Here is a 16408-nt window from a genome sequence, read left to right on the forward strand (position 1 = left end):
ATGTAAGCCACTGAGCCAATGCTTGTAAAACAGAAGTATTAAAAGTAAACAAACCTTCTTATCTATCATTCATTGAACTGCACAAGTTCAGATGAAAAATAGTGATATGGTGTGATAGGAATGATCTATAAAGCTTGAAGAGCTAGGTATAGAGGGTGAAATAGAATTAGCTACTCTTAAGAAGCAGACCTTTAACTTGAAGTTATCTCACACCCAACCACTGCTAAGTGACCTCATCAAATGAAACGTTGAGCCATCATGTATGACTGAGCTCAAAGAAACAGCTCTTATGGCTTTAACTTTGTACCATATGGAGCAACAAGTCAGTAGGCAAGACCTGAAGGCCTATGAGGATGAGATGAGAACTCTCTTGTATTATTCTTGCAGGCCTGAGGACTTTGAGAACATGCTTAATAAGTGTTGATTTAAGGCCCACTTGATTATGAAGATTTTGATCATTTACATGAACCATTTCGACGATTTGTGATGTTAGAAATCTTTGGGCTATAAGAGCAAAGGAAAACCTAAATAAGTTTAATTCAGTCCCATTTATTAATTCAATCCCATTTCTTTGATTTGTTGTGTTTCTGGATCTTACTTAGGAAGTGTTGACCTATACCTAGAAGCCTTAGAGTTTCTGTTACCCTTCCTGTAATAGTTTCATGGTATCTGGTCTCACATTGAGGTCTTGGATCCATTTTGAATTGATAGTGGTGCAAGGCGATATATCAGTTTTCTTCATGTTTATATCCAATCTTACCAGCACTATTTGTTGAAGAAACTACATTTCTTCCAGCCAATGTCTTTGGTTCCCTTATTGAATATTAGATGGACATATGTTTCTGGATTTATTTCTGGGTTTTCTCTTCTGTTCCAATGGGCCTAACATTAAATTAAAAATGTGAAAAGTGAAGAGGCATTGGTGTCTTCAGGTAAGCCATAATTCAGAGAAGACTTAACAATTTCCAGTCCTATCTCCATAATCCACGTCACCTAGCACAAAAGGCCTTCATTTATTTGACTTTCAGATTCCTCAACTATACCATAAAGGATGGAGTACATGCATGAACTTTCACTAGATTTTATTGTAACTTAAGAGCAGGTAAGTGTAACAACGCAACCTAGCTATGCAGAGAAAGCTTCCTGACCTGATCATGTTTGGTCTTTTCTAAGTTTGTAGGGGAGTCTTTCTCGATTGCCTAGTAGCTCAGTTCATTCTCCTTGTCTCTTCTCTCAAGTAGATTCCTCTATGGGCCAGTTGCCACTATAGCCTCACAGCTTGGATGCAAGATTTTATTTGCTTACTGACTAGGCCTTGGGCTTTCCACAGATGAATTAATTTCTTTGTTTTTCTACAGGGGAATCTTATTCTCCTAGTATTTCAGCAGGGTAGAGGACCTGAGTATATTAGGTTTATAGAATACCTCATTCATCCAGTGATAGGAAATTGTTGGTGTTAAGGCTCCTGTATTTCCTATCCTCTTAAAGTGTCTCTTTTGTTTGCATTTGGGTATATTTCAAAATCTACTGATTGCATCATAATAAGTAGTACTCTGTATCATAACACTTCATTCTTCATGGAAAGTTACTTCTTCCTTGGTGCCCAGTAGATGCCTATGTACACAGTTTGTTCATCAGTCGCAAGGATGTGGCTGGCAGACCAAGATTTCTGTCTACAGAGAACAGGATCTGTGCAGAGTTGTATAGAATCACTCAATTCTCTCAGTCTTCCAGAACATATCCACCTTAACATAGGAGGGACTCCTTCTAAGGAGTCGTGTCAATAAAGAATGATGTTTCTTACATTGCTAGAAATGTAGAAACATAAATTAATATTGCAGTCCACCATGATGTTTGAAAAGCTCAAACCACAAGTCCTCTTTTCCCATTAAGTCTTTAAAAGTTTTGTCCATGATACTTAAGAGGCTTGCTCCCCCCCCCCCCGCCCCCTGGTGAGTCTTCAAGGTGATTTAAGCAAAAGCAGCCTGGGAGGTGGAGAAGTCTGCTATTCCCACCTCATCCTGTGAACTGAGACCACACACCCCCTCCCCGCCCCACACCTTCAAGAAAATAAATGACTGATCAAGAGGCTTGCATGTATTTATGCAGATGCCATCCTGGTGACCCCCAGGCCCTGTGAGCCTCCAGGCTTATGTGGAGTGAAGGAGGAACCGGGCTGTCACAGGCTGCCAGCAGGTGTGGAGGAGGCCCTAACACCTTTCACGTCCTGAGTCCTCGTTCCCTTTCCATTTATATCCATGGTTTTGACTGCGTGTGCAGCCAGCCATGCCACGGCAGAGATACCCCAGAGAAACAGTAAATGCAGTGAGCTATTTTTCACTATTACATACTTCACTTCCTAATAAATGAGATCCAGAGCATGCAAACAGCCAGTCTTGTAGATCATCATCTTAGGCACAAACACAGGTTTAACACAGCACAAAGTGAAAATAAAAAAAAATAGTAATAATAACAACAATAAATAAATCCAGAGGAGAATCATTCTGGAACAATTTGTTACCATAACTCACTGTGTATCTGGTGTCTTTTATTCCACTGTAGGAGTTGCAAGCCTCCAGAAAGCATTAGAGCTCCTAGTCATCACTGAGGAAAGAATTAAGTAAACTAAGTGCTAGATCTTTCCTATCCCCATTCCAGCTGCTTTCTATCATCAGAAAGAAAGAAAATTATACTGAAGGACAGATAAGAACACAGTGGAGACAAAGTCATATTTCAACTGGTTCTCCCCAGCGATCCCTAATTAGTAAGTGGCATGAATTATGAGGGTCTTATCTGCTTTCTCTTCCAAGCAGCATAACAGCCTGTATATTTTGAGGCTGTAATGGCAATGGAGTGTCGGAGGTCATGGCAGACCTACCCATCCCTGAGAGCTCAAGCTGCTTGGATGCCTTGACTTTCTATGTTGTTTTTTTCCAATCTACGCATTTTCTGCTCAGAAAAGCTCCATATTCCGATGCAGCTCTGAGCGTTGAGGTCATTGTTACTGCTAGCTGTGTCAACTAAGGGAATCAGTGGACAGTAATACAATCTCTCCATGTTCACCAGGGAATATAATATTTCACACAGAAAATAACAAAATATTCCCATGGCCCCGGGGCAATATCCTGAAGTTGTTTGAGGTGAAAGAAAATAACTGTCTTTTGGGCAAAAGAACTGAGATCCTTTAGCAGTAAACTTCTGTGGCCTTTTGTCTTACATTATGTGAATATTGATTTAGATCTATTTCAGGTGAAGAAACAGGGGGGCAACTTGCCACAAGTAGGGAGATTCCATGGCTTGTTGGTGGTGGTGGTGGTGGTGGTGGTCCGGACTAAAATTATTTGAGATGATAAGTGAAGTGTTCCCTGACAAATGTAGAGATTTACTGCTTCATTTTAAAACTTAACTCTGGTTACTTGCTGGAACTAGAAAATGTGTGGGGTCTTTCACCCATATTGGTAGGGTTCTGGTGACAGACAGCATAGACAGACAGCATACTTGTAAACTTCTCTACATCATCCCCCTGTGGCCCCAATATGGAGGGAAAGCAGCTCTTCTCCTGGAAATGAAATGAAGTAGCAGAGAAATATCTTCTCTCTCAGGAATGAGTAAATCCTGTGTCCTTCAGTGATCAAAAGATGATCCTTCTAGCAGTCCTCTACCTTTTTATAAAACACAAGTGCCAGAGAAATAAACTATATTTCACTGCATTCTTCCACCTCCCTTCCACTCTTTATTCATCTATGCGCTTCCCCTTTACCTTAGTTCCCACCTTGGACAACTCATAAGCCAGATTCCTGGTATTCATTTTGTAAGACTCTAAGTTAACTGTTCAATGGAGTTATGAAAACGGTGACATTGATCAAGATGCACTGTATTCATAAACTAGCTCATTGAATTGAAACTTTTTTCTACAACTACTTAAAGATAATAACGATAATAATAATAATGACATTTGAGGTTCTTACAATAATGCTTACTGTTTACAGAGGTCTTTTTTTCCTCAGGAGAAAAATGTAGGTAGAGACAGTTTTGCTGCTTCTGGGTAGAGATCAACATGTCACTCCCTAGTCTGCACATTGAGGGCAGGAGGTCATGTGATTTCTTGCCAGCAAAGTGCAAGTGGAATCCGGTGGCTGAAAAGAACCTGCCCAGGAAGGATTGTGTTCACTCTGACAACACTTGACATGGGAAGTGGAGACCTGCCATTCACACAGGTCTAAACCTGAGAATCGTCATTGCATTAACGGGATGCTTGAGAGAAGAGGGGATCCTTGGCCAGCCCTGGTCCATGCGTTCCTGTGGGTAAATGAAGTACACTTGCAAACAACACTGAGATCTTGGGTGGCAACATAGAGAGAGAGAAAAACTAGAAGTCAAAATAAATTTGATTTCTAAAACCATAAATGACCCCAACATGCCTCTGACCCATAATGATCCAACGCAGAATGTCCCAAAGTCCAAGAGAATGACAGAATAACTCGTTAAGGGTCAATGACCATTGAGAAAATGGTGCACTTGTGCTCCAATCATGACCATTAAGAATAAAAACATGTTTTATAATATATATACACATACACACATAGATAAGATCACTGAATTTCAGGAGTTGTTTATTATAGAAGCTAATATGAACCTAATAAGCATAGGGATCAAGTGAAAAAATAGGCACAAAATATTGTAGAAACTCTAAAGTATCAATGTAATGGCTTTTATAGGCTTAGTTGTATAAAGTATGAGGAGTGCATGATAGAATTCTACTGAAATAAGATATTATTGACTAATAGTCATTCAGTATTTAGCACAGAATACTAATACCATCCAGATATTGTAATGTAACTCTATTGCCATCTTGACGTAGATTCATTATTATTTTTGTTTCTTCTCTATGAAGGTGAAATCACAAAACTGCTAATGAGATGGGTGCTTTCTTAAAATTACATTTTCTTGCACTCAGAGTGTTGAAGTAATTTCTAGAGGGAACGTTCAGCTGTTTATCACATTTCTTGCATTGCTGTGGAGAATAACACATAGCATTAACATAGAACTCTATTCTTCTAGCTAGTTTTAAAATACTTGGCTGGAGATGACATCCTTTGAAATCCTTCTCCAGTGTGAATGGCCATTTTTCACTCACAAATATGCTGCCTAGATAATTGAGTTCTCCATTTTCTTCCATCATATGTAACCCAGGACAGACATAGTTTGGGGGCGGATGAAGGTCTCTTGTCTCCTCTTTTATTTTTCCCCCCACAAGCTTTAAAAGGGCACTTGCCAATGCAGTGTGCTCTAAGTTTCTCTTTAAATAAATAAATATATATATATATATATATATATTTAAAAACCAGATGAGAAATTGCTAGTATGTTCTATTTTGTCAGTAATGATTTTACATTTGTCAGTCTTAGAGGGTAGACTGTCCATGGACGATGTACCATTTTCACATTCATTTTGGATACTATTGGGGAGATATTATTTTCACTCAAGGGCACACATTAGAACTGAAGAGATTATTTATTTCATACAATTTTGAAACTATGTGGGGCTGTAATGGATGTGAGCCTTGACCCAAGGCATTTCAGATACAAACCCTCCTCTATCAAAATTCTACTCTTCATATAACTTAGCAGCTAGAGGATTTGACCATTTTCCTTTGGTTCAAAGACCCATCTCCTATATCTTTGCCCACAGGTAGCTATGTATGGATGCCTTCCTTGGACCTAAGAATTCTGGTTTGGTTAAACTTTTCTGCTGTGCAGATAAACAGCAGCAATTTTCTGCTTGAATCTCTCTGTGACTAAATCCATTGATCATCCTTTCTCTCTGTGAATGAGAAGTGTGTTTTTTTCCTTAATAATGCCTATCCTTCTCCCTGGATTTTCTTTCCCCTTCACTTGTTTTTGTGTTGTGGTGGTCAGTCCTATGAGTTATTCCTCTGAGAGACAGAAAAAGCACAAAATTGAAGTTATTTTATGCCTGGGTTCCTTCAGTCCCAATTTTCAAATCTTTGTGTCAATTTTCACACATCAGTGTCATGTGGAGTATGTTATAGAAATTTCAGTGGGGTCTTTGAGAGGCAATTTTTTTTATATGAATTCCACCCCCCCACTACCACCCTGATGCAATTCCTGTCTTTTCTAAGAATAAGTGGGTCTATAATTAATGTGGATTTAAAAAATATAGCAGCATTCAGAATCTTTATAGCAAGGTTTTCAGTGCCACGTTCTTTGCAGTATAAATACAAAAGCATAAATGCTTGCTACCTCTCTCTCCTAATAAGTGGGCTTTAGTAAAAGGAATAAAAATTACAGTTTGTTGGCGGCAAAGAGCAACTAATTACTCAGGAAGAAGCATGTTTTTATTTTTCCAGAACTGCACTGAAAATGGTTTATCATGCAATAAATTTGCTAATCACCAGTTAGGGCACACAGAACGATCTCCAACCTACAGTGGTTTCTTTTGAAAAGTTGGTATGTTACAGCTTGGATAGGAAATTATATCCTTTTGAAAATGAATATGACAGAAGATGTCCGTTGAATAGCTTAGAAGTCCTAGGCAGTCAGACTTGAAACTGCATAGATAAGAAGTGTGCATAATGGAGCCTAAGATGGCACCTATTGGCCCTGGATTTGCTTGGTGAGCTGATCACCTCCCACCTCCAAACCCTTCTCATGAAGATTATTTCCTTTCTCTTGTCCCCTTTCCAATAGTAGGGAAGAGAAAGTCCACCTCTACTTGTTCTCACTCCTCAGAAATTCCCTTCTCCCCAGTCCCTGGCCATCTAAAAATGTTGATATCTAAAAGATTTGTGTTGACTTTTTCTTTGAAGGAAAATCTTGAAAAGTCTCTGTCAGGACCAAACTTAAAAGGGTCTAGCTTTGTGAATTTGAGCCTATAAGATGTTGTTAAGGATCAGTATTCCTTACGACTAGCCTACTGTCTTGGTTCCAACAGCCTCTCTTCACTGCTGTTTGTTTCTCTGAGTATCCTCTAGCTGTGATGTAGCTGTACTCTCCATCTTTTAACAATCATGGTCTCCATGATTCTGTGAACATTCTTACTATATATACATAGTGTACACACACACACACACACACACACACACACACACACACACACACACACACCTTATTTCAACCAGGTACTGGTGGCTCCTGCCTACAATCCTAGCTACTCAGATAGCTGAAATCTGAGGATTGTGGTTTGAAGCCAGGCCAAACAGGAAAGGCTTTGAGATTTGTATCTTCAATTAACCCAGTAAAAGCTGGAAGTAAGAGATGTAGCTCAAGTGGTAGAGCACCAGCCTTGAGTGAAAAGTTAAAAGATAGCACCCAGGCTCCAAGTTCAGAATCTGGTTCCAGCACCAAAAGATTGTGGGGTTGCTGGAGTTCACTAGAACATTTGGCACAGGGTAGCTTTCAGTAGCATCTAACAAATTGGAAGAAGATAGATGAATGAATGTTTTGGTTTTCTATGCCTTCCACACAGAAGAACAAAGCTTTCATAAACCATCAATTTGCTCACCTGATCCCCTTCTAACTCTTGTTTGTTTCCCAAAGATGTATGTATTGAGGATTTGGACCCCAGTCCCTGTAGCCATTGAGAGGAAGTGGAGCCTTTAGGAGGTGGGGTGGAAGGGGAGGACCTTAGGGATCTTTAGGCCTGGTCTCATTCCTGTTTTTCCTTTGGCTTCCTGTCTACCATTAGGTGAGTAGACTTTCCACACTACAAGTCCTCTCCATGATGTGTTGTGCTCCCCTTGATTTAAAGTAATTAGGCAAAAGACGACGGCCTGAATCTCTGAAACACTGGGGTACAATTCACCTTTCTTTATAATTTACCTAATCCCAGGAGTTTGTTCACAGCAAAAGAAGGATGATAAAGACACAAACTTCTCTGGAGGTAAGATAGCTTCTCATGGGAGAGTCAGGAACAGATATTGGTTTAAGCATTTTCCTTGAATAAAAACAAAACCCAGTAAATTCCATCAACTTCCTTTTATTTAGAAAGTGTTTTCTGAGCAAGGGGCTTGTAATTAGGTCTTTGGCAGAAGAACATAGGGGTCATTTAACCCTTTGTTTTCTGGAGTCCATGCAGAGATATAGGCAATGTCATGGTGGCAAAAAAAAAAAGTAGGGTAGGGAGAGTCACATTTGAAAGTCAGTGCAGATTTTATCTATCTGAGGTTTCTCTGGACTATCTCTTTCCTGTTCCCATTTACACCCAGAGCCATCTGCATAAGTTGACTGATTGAAACTTGATTGGAAGGTGATAGACAGTCTTTTGATTTTATAGGATCAAAGAAGCTTTCTACTCATTAAAGTTCTCCCAGGAATATTACATTCCTTCTTAAGTGTGTTTTCAAATTCAGGATGGCAGGGGAATGAAGTTTGTGGAAAGTCTGTCATTTAGAGGCATTTAAGCTGCATTACATTGTGTCATGTTCTGTCTTCTCTTTGCTTCCATCTTAATTCTCCTCCTACAAAATTACTGCTTTGGGATCCAGGAGCTGGCCTTCTCTTTCTTGTTGCAGTGCAAGAAGATGGAATTAATCCCTTTACATGAAATTACAACTGTGAGCTCAAAACCCTTACTCCTAACTGCCCGTCTTGATTACGGGATAGTTGCTCACTGTTGGCTTTTTTTTCCCCCCATGGAAATCTTTTCATTTAGGAAAAAAAGGATTACTAATGCCTCTTACCTAAGATAACAATAGATGAACAAATATGTACTTCAGTCTATGATTGTCATTAAGTATTCCACTGAACCAATGGGGAGTTGAGATTGATTCTTTTTATCCTGGCCCATCATGAGAGAGAGCAATGGAACGTGGTATAATGTGCTAGTTGAATGGAATAGATGCTGAGTATTGCTTGTCTGTGTCTGCTCTTTACCTTCCCCTCCAGGAGATTGTACACATCCCCTGAATGGCTGTGAGCCTTGGTTTCCGTATTTGTAAAATGAGGTTGTCTTCATGGCTCTTAGCTCTCCGGGCTATATTGTCAAGCTTAAAGTTGATCCATTTATTATTTGTTAGTATTATTGTGACATGTATTCGTAACATGAATTAAATACAGTTAAGGATGCAAAAAAATATCAACCATAATTTTATGAGTGTTACTTATTTGTTCTACTGGTGATTTATGAAACTAAACATGCAATAAAGGATCATAGACTTCATAGTGGCCCTGGGACATTAATTATCTGTGCTTTTGTTATTGTTACAGAAAGAACACAGATTCACAATATAACTAATACCATGCTCAGACCTAAATTCCTATTGACTCTATAAACAAAATCATTAATTGAACCTCTACCTATGATTCCTTTGTGAGCATGTGGAAAATCATATGAGTAACACATATTACTCTTTCCTGTCCTTCTTCCTCCCTTCTTTCCTTCCTGCTTGCCTTCTTTTTTCCTTCCCTCCTTCCATCCTTCTCCTCTTCCTTTCTCACTATCATTCCTTTCTTCTCTCCTTTCCTCTATTCCTCCCTCCTTTCTTCTTTTCCTCCTTCCATTTCTCCCTCTTTCTTTCTCTTCCTCCCTTCCTTCTACTTTCTTTCCCTCCCTCCCTTCCTCCCTTCCTCCCTTTCTCCCTCCCTCCCTTCCTGCCTTCCTTTCCATAATGTCCAATAAATGAGGACACATGTATTACATGCTATAACTAATTTATCTTCACACCTGTAACTTGTTTAGACAAAGTAGAAGGAACATACCTCTTTCTCACACATAGGACGATCACGGCAGAGTCCTCATTCCAGCTAGAAGGGCCCCAAAAGCTGCTATCTTTGTTAGTCCATCATGATACCCCCCTCGTAGTCCAGCTAATGGCCACTGATTGTAAACCTGATGAAGGGGCAGTAGAGTGCAGAGGAAAGGGACCCATGTGAGCAGTGAACACCAGCAGTACAAGGGGCCTCCGTACCTTTGACCTGGAAGCACCTGCAAATGGTGTATGGTGTCATGGAACTGTTTTCTGGAGGAGCCCTTGCCTGGTTCCTAAGTAGCCCACAGTAATCCAGAAGTAACTTGAAGTGAGGCATGCCTTTGGCCCTGCAGGACTGTGCTAATTACAGGGAGGCACAAGGGGCCAACATGCTGGCTGACCCTGCTTGAGTCCCCGTACCTCAGCCTCCCCAGCCCTGCTATGTGCGTGAGAAGACAGAGCGCTTTGGGTGCAGTATCACTAGATCAAAAGGTGCAACTGCAGCTCTCTAGGGCCTATCTAGCTGTCATCTGTCTGTCTGATCTTCCATCCATCATTTACCTTACACTTCCTTTGCCTCACTCTTAAACCAGTATTTTCAGTCTTTCCACTGAAGGACTCAGATGCAACTTCCAACACTTTGCTGTCATCTCTCTCATTGCTTTTTTTTTTTTTTCCTTCCCCCCACACAGCTTTGGATCCTTTAAGAATGAGAGTGTTTGCTGGGCTTTGCTTTTTTTTTTTTTTTTCCTGTTCAGTGAGAGCTGGCAAAGGGCTGGTTTGACAAGCGCTGGAGGCTGAGTCCTGTTGATTAGGGGATGGTTTCTGAGCAGGCAGCTGTACTGCGTGCCCCCCTGTGTGACCCTTGCCAGTCTCCCTCACCCATGACCCGGGGGGGGCACTGTCTCCTGGGGCAGTGAGGTCAGGCTCAGTGTCCATCAGCTGTGCCTCCACTAGCTCTGTGATGGAGCATTTTCTGGCATTGACACCCATGCAGGGCACACTAGATGGAGGCGGTTGCTAATTTCACATTGAGCTGTCATCCGAAGGGCCTGCTGCTAATCTGGGACTTTGCAGGTCCTGCAGCCCAGGCTGACAGTCTCAGCCTGTCGCTCTGGCCACAGCCATGCTTGGTGAACTTGAGGTATCATCATTCAGACAGATATCTAGAACACTTTCTGAAATGAAATATAGGTATCTGACCAGTTTTATTTTATTTTATTTTTTTGCATGTGTGTAATTTTTTCTGAAAAGTATTCTGACTGAAACACCTATTTCTTGGCTGGCTCCTTGCAGTTATTTTCCCGTTAAAATAAACACATAATAATTAAGTAGACTGGAACGCCTCAATGGTTTGACAGGCAGGCACAATGACTATGTTTAGAGAAGTAACTTGGAAAAGTTTGCTTTTTTCTTCTTAGATTGTCTCCACCTGGCTTAGCCTTGCAGCCCTAATCAAATGCGTTTTCAAGGTGGCAAATATTCCAACAATTCCACTTGAAAGTAAACAGGATCACAGGACCTGGACATACAAATGATAGTGTGTGTGTGTGTGTGTGCATGTGTGTGTGTGTGTGTGTGTGTGTGTGTGTACTAGTACTGGAGCTTGAACTCAGGAATTTTTCACTGTTCCTTGGCATTTTGCTCAAGGCTGATTACTCTAGAAGTGGGATCACACCACCACTCCCAGATGTCTGCTGAGTAATTGGAGACAAGAGTGTTGTAGACTTTTCTGACTAGGCTAGTTTCATACCTTGATGCTCAGTTCTCAGTCTCCTGAGTAGCTAGGATGACAGGCATGAGCCACTATTGCCCAGCTTACATACAATGGATATTTGAAGCTCAAATGCAAGTGTTGATATTGTTTTATGAAACTAGATATTTTACAAATACTGGTTCTCTTATGAGAGTCTTAGCATGTAAACACACTTAATGCAATGGTTTCTTAATTGATTAGACAGAAGTTGTACATGTAACAGAATTCCCCAATTGTCTTTATGAATCATGGGGCTAAAATAATATAAGATTATATTACCTATATTATATAATACAATAAAATATACAATAGATTATACTGTATAATCGATTATACTGCATAATCTATTATACCTATTATATATTATGCACATACTATAAATTAAGATTTTCAACATGGTGACTCTTAGTCACAAAGTATTCATATGACAATAATTTCATATTTTTCTAATTCAGAATAACCAGTTATGGGATATATAATCTCATGTAGTACTCTGTTTATTTGTCCAGGAGCTATTTTTCTTCTATTTTATGAATACAATAAGTTAAGAGAGGTTATGACATTTGCCTGAGGTTACAGAACTTATAAGAATGAGCAGAGCTGGGCACTGGTGGCTCACACCTGTAATCCTAGTTACTCAGGAGGCTGAGATCAGGATGACAGTTTGAAGCCAGCATGGGCAGGACAAGTCCATGTGACTCTTTTTTTTGGGGGGGGGCATCTGGTCTTTATTTTATTAAAAACAATCAAACAGAAGAAGCAAGATAAATGAGGTAAAGTGGTTTACGCAACTTGAGCAAAACCGCAGGGGTAAGGGCAGGGGTAGGACAGGTATCAGGATTCATACTTGCCGTCCCTCCGATAATCTCTACTTCTGTTAGAAATGGAAAGCCGGAGTGTCACTCACTAGGTTTCTTTTCTTTTTTTTTTTTGCTGGTCCTGGGGCTTGAACTCAGGGCCAGGGTGCTGTCCCTGAGCCTCTCTGTGCTCAAGGCTAGCACTCTACCACTTGAACCAGAGTGCCACTTCCAGCTTTTTCTGAGAAGTTTATTACAGGTAAGACTCTCTGGACTGTCTTGCCTGGGCTGGCTTCAAACCGTGATTCTCAGATCTCGGCCTCCTAAGTAGCTAGGATGACAGGTGTGAGCTACTGGCCCCCAGCAAGAGAGGCTGGTTTCTAATTGCCTTTGTTCAAGGACGTTTGGTGGGTCCTGCTTCTGGCCTGTCTCCACCACATATACGCTTGTTCAAGGCCCACCGCCATTTCTGCACTCACACGTGCCTCAGTCAAACCCAAGGGTTTCATTACAAATGGATTTGATTGCTAGAAAGGATGCTCTCCAATCTTCCTTCTGTGCCCTCTTCCCTCCTAGCATCCCTCCAGGGAAGGTCAACAGACCACTGCAGAAGGGGAATCTGAGGACATGGAAAGGGGATTGTGCTTTTTCCAAAGTCCTTTGAAGCAACTGCCAACTCCTTCTGGCTCCAGCTGAGGAGCTCCCGTGAGAAGAGTTTAGCTCTCCTCTTCAAGATCCTCCATGTCTACATCCTGGGGGGCTTTTATCTTCTTCTGACGTCTGGGCTGTGCTTCACTCGTCCTGGCTGGCTTTGAAGGGGCTTCCACTTCCATAGCCGCCTTTTCTTTCTGTGCAAGCCGGATCTGCTGTAGGAGTTTTCTGCGCTTCTTCCCAGACAGAGTAATGTTGGCACGAGCACTGGATGCTCTCTTCTTGAGGTGATGCCTCGTGATCAGCCCTTCGTCTATCCAAGCCCCGACCACCTTGCGCTTCAGCCTCCACTCCCGGTTCAAACCCCGCCAGCGCTTGAACAGTTTCTTCTTCAACTCCGTTCAAGGCCGGTTGATCTTGACTCCCAGGGCACCCATAACTGCAGCGAGGTTCCCTCGTGGACCCCATGAGACTCTTATCTCCAACTAACCACCAGAAAACCAGAAGTGGAGCTGTGGCTCAAAGTGGTAGAACGCTAGCGAACGAGCTCAGGGACAGTGCCCAGAACTGACAAAAAAAATAATAATGATAATAATAAGGAGTAGAGGTGGAATTTTCAGTTAGCTTACCTGTGGCTATGTCATGCACAAAGCACCAATTGTGGTTCACCAGAGCAGAGAGCGAACTCACCTTCGACACCATCCTGTTCCAACATCACGATGGTGCCTCACAAGCAAGGACCCATCTATCCAGATGTTCTAGATGTGAAAAGCAGTTTTCATCACAAAGCACAGAGGGAGAGAGTGCACCTGGTACCCGGCAAGACCCTGTGGAAGCATCTTTCAGACAGAATTCTCCTCCCCGTGCTGCCTATGCTGCAAGGCTGAGTAAGCCCTCCCAGCCTACATGTACTTAGTTTGGAGGCATCATGTGTTTAACAGTCTCTGTTCATTGCAGATTTCCATTTCCTTTGCTGAGGAATGGGACTTGTTTGTACCCAGCCTGTGAATGCTGGGCCAGTTCTCTAATTGGCTTCCATTAGCTGTGTGATAGCATCGATACCCATGCCCACAGTGGGCCTTGCAATCCTGGTTCCGGTTGCTCTATTCCTTCCTTTCTGGGTGCCTTTCTATCTCTGTTCTCCTCTTGTGGAAGTTTAGTCTTCTTTCAATGCACTGGAAAAAAAAAAGCTGGAATTGTTCTTTCTTCATGGGGGCAACAAGTGGGCACTTTCTCCACCATCATCTGAGGCTCTAGGGGTAGGCATTCTGACACTGCCTTCTCATCGCTTGGACATGTCAGATTGCAAGCATTCTCTGTACTCTTGGAAAAGGAATGAGATACGTATCACATGAGGTCCCCCTGGCAGGAGACCTGTGATGATGGTGAATGGGAAGCTTATTTCTCTGGCCAGGAAGATCTTGAGGACAAGGAAGTCAGAACTGACAAATTCTAAACCCAGCTTTGCACCAAACTGGCTTGAGGAGTTCACAACCCTGAGCCTCCTCTGCAACACAAGCTATGTTCACCTGGCTGGGGGAAACTCTCAGATCTGTACATGGAGCGAAACAAGGCTGAGTTCACCTGTTGAATTTATTCTGCTTTATCCCACGAGATGGTGGTTTCTTTTTTTTTTTGGCCAGTCCTGGGCCTTGGACTCAGGGCCTGAGCACTGTCCCTGGCTTCTTCCCGCTCAAGGCTAGCACTCTGCCACTTGAGCCACAGCGCCGCTTCTGGCCGTTTTTCTGTATATGTGGTGCTGGGGAATCGAACCTAGGGCCTCGTGTATCCGAGGCAGGCACTCTTGCCACTAGGCTATATCCCCAGCCCCGAGATGGTGGTTTCTAAATGACCACAACATACCATGGCCTGGTACATAGTTCAAGTCCTCGCTATGACAGTACTAATGGAAAGAAAAAAATATATGTGCACATGTATGCACATGCATGTATTTTTACCAAATGATCAATATTATTAAGATAATATTTGTAGAATAATAAGTCTTTATATCCTATTAATATCTATGGTACTCCATTAGTATCTCGAATTGTAGCTGTAAATTTAATGAGAATCTGCATGTCAATTTAGAAGATTACCAGACCCTCTGGGAGATGAAATGGTTTTGTTTATGTGGGAAATAGGCTTAGGAATCTGCATTTCAAACCAGCCTCCCACCTGCTCTTCTGGCTTAATGAAGTATGAAGACCCCTGCTTTAGTTAGAATGCTTCCTGTGATTTTGATGCATGGATAATTCCCTCGCATATTTATGAATTCTATGGAGAGCACAGGATGCTTTTGACTATCCAGAGGTTTCTGCATTCCCAAGGAACAATCAGAAGGAAATTGCAACATCTTGCCTGCTTGTAATCCTTCCTCAGACCTGGGGTAAAGGACTCACTTGATGGGATGGAGTGGGTGAACTGGTAAGAAGAGTTCTCTCCATCCAAGCTGAGAAGGTGTCAGGAGGTGTCAATCGAAGCTAATATACATGTCTGCCTGCAGCTCTTCCTTGTGAGATCTGTGTTCGTTGTGATGCAATTCATTTTCCCTCTTCCAGCTCTGAGGATGCTATCAGCTGATGTATCTGACAAGCATTTCCTACGCCAACCTAAAAGCCGATCTCAGCAGATCTCCTGAGTGAGGCACCCTGCGTGTGTGCGCACGTGTGCTTGTGGAATTCACGTCACATTCTCCTTCTGGCTGCTGTGAGACAGCCTCTGTGGGTTCCCAAATGACCAAGTTGGAAAGGCCCTGGAGCTGTCTCCAGGAGCCACAGGCTAGTTCATAATGACCACTGGAGGATGGAGTTATAAAGGCATCCAGTGGAGGAATTAATTACCAGGAACATGAAGTCTCTGTAGGAAGAGGCTGAAGATTTCACACCTCCCAGGTGAATTCTCTGCCTGAGAGTAAAGAGGCAGAGACACAGCATGGGCCTTTCTTCCAGTTCTACATAACCACAGCCCACAAGGCAGGCCTGATGAAACCACTCAGTTCTGGTGCTCCCCCACCCTCAAAAAATGACCTGAGTTTGTCACTTGCTAGTAGAAATAATGGAAAGACTATCTTGTAAAAGGAAGAGCCCACATGGCTGGTCCAGAGCTGTAGAGGTTCAAACTGTGGACAAGTTTAAGAACATCACTTCCCTGTATTCCTGCAGTGACAGCCATAGTAGTTGTGTATATGTTATAACTGCTGGGGACCATGCTCATAAGGTGGTCAATACTCACGCACACACATATAGACCACACATGTACACACATGTCCTCCTTCGCCTCCTGAGATGTACTTCCATCTTCTCTTCCTCCAGCATGACCCAAGAACACCTCCCCGTGGGAACAGCCTGCTGACAGATCAGATGATAGCCATGTGGGTGTGGGAGTGAGCGTTGTGATTGACAGCTCACATTTCCCTGGAGAGCAGTAGGCAAATCTAGGGCACATGAAGAATTCTGCATAACTGGTACTTGAGAGAGAAAAGCAAGGACAACCCTT

The 16408-nt window shown here is 42.1% G+C and overlaps 1 pseudogene; it reads right to left on the reverse strand.

Moving 5' to 3' along the window:
* Positions 1 to 12701: 12701 nt before the first annotated feature.
* Positions 12702 to 13350, reverse strand: LOC125368521 (annotated as a pseudogene).
* Positions 13351 to 16408: the final 3058 nt, after the last annotated feature.

This window comes from Perognathus longimembris, chromosome 20 (genome assembly GCF_023159225.1).
Source record: "Perognathus longimembris pacificus isolate PPM17 chromosome 20, ASM2315922v1, whole genome shotgun sequence".
Lineage (NCBI taxonomy): Eukaryota > Metazoa > Chordata > Mammalia > Rodentia > Heteromyidae > Perognathus > Perognathus longimembris.